The following is a 752-nucleotide window of genomic DNA, read 5'->3' on the forward strand; positions in this document are numbered from 1 at the left end:
CTTGAGCCCAGGAGTTTGAGGTTGCTGTGAGCGAGGCTAATGCCACAGCAATCTAGCTGGGGCAATAGAGCGAGACTCTGTCTCGAAAAAAAAAAGCTTCATGTATAGTCTTATTTTCAACATTTTTGAGAAATAAAAGCATTTAGCCCAGCCTTATAGTTCAGCACTTGTCACACCTGTTTCCTCTTCCCCAGGACATTTGTCAGCCTTCCCAGGTTGCCTTTATGCCCCCACCTGCCTCTTCAAAGATTCTGATCTCTTCTTGTTTTTCCCCCATTCCATATTTTTCTACGTAATTTCTTTCTGAAGCTTCTTCCTTCTCTTTCTCTTATCCCAGCTGATGTTTCAGGCTCTCCCACTTTGATCTAATTGTACTACTATTCACACTCTATTATCTCTTGTTGGCTCTAATATTTTTATCAATAGAAAAAGACTAATAGAACATTCTGAAAAAGATAAACCTACAGCCTGTCTTTTATTTATAAATTCATTTAGTTAACAGCTTTTCCAGGAAGTCAGCCTAGATATCTAAGAGCGTTTTGTTATCACTTTACCATATAGATAATACATAATTAGCACGTTTCCAATAAAGACCTTCACTGCTAAGCTGATATTTTCCTATGTATATATTGGTTTAGTAAAGTTTTCATACACACATTTCTGTAACAAGATGTTTCACGTGGGGATGAATCATCCCAATACTGAAACTAAAGTCTTGAAAGTTTAAAATATAAAAACACTATATTTGAAAA

General features: G+C 36.2%; 1 protein-coding gene across 1 annotated transcript in view; it reads left to right on the forward strand.

The window, feature by feature from the left end:
- RTF1 (Rtf1, Paf1/RNA polymerase II complex component, homolog (S. cerevisiae)) overlaps positions 1–752 on the forward strand; it is a 79,542-nt gene that overhangs the window by 26,340 nt on the left and 52,450 nt on the right. The window lies entirely within an intron of this gene.

This window comes from Propithecus coquereli, unplaced genomic scaffold (assembly GCF_000956105.1).
Source record: "Propithecus coquereli isolate 6110/MARCELLA unplaced genomic scaffold, Pcoq_1.0 Scaffold3, whole genome shotgun sequence".
Lineage (NCBI taxonomy): Eukaryota > Metazoa > Chordata > Mammalia > Primates > Indriidae > Propithecus > Propithecus coquereli.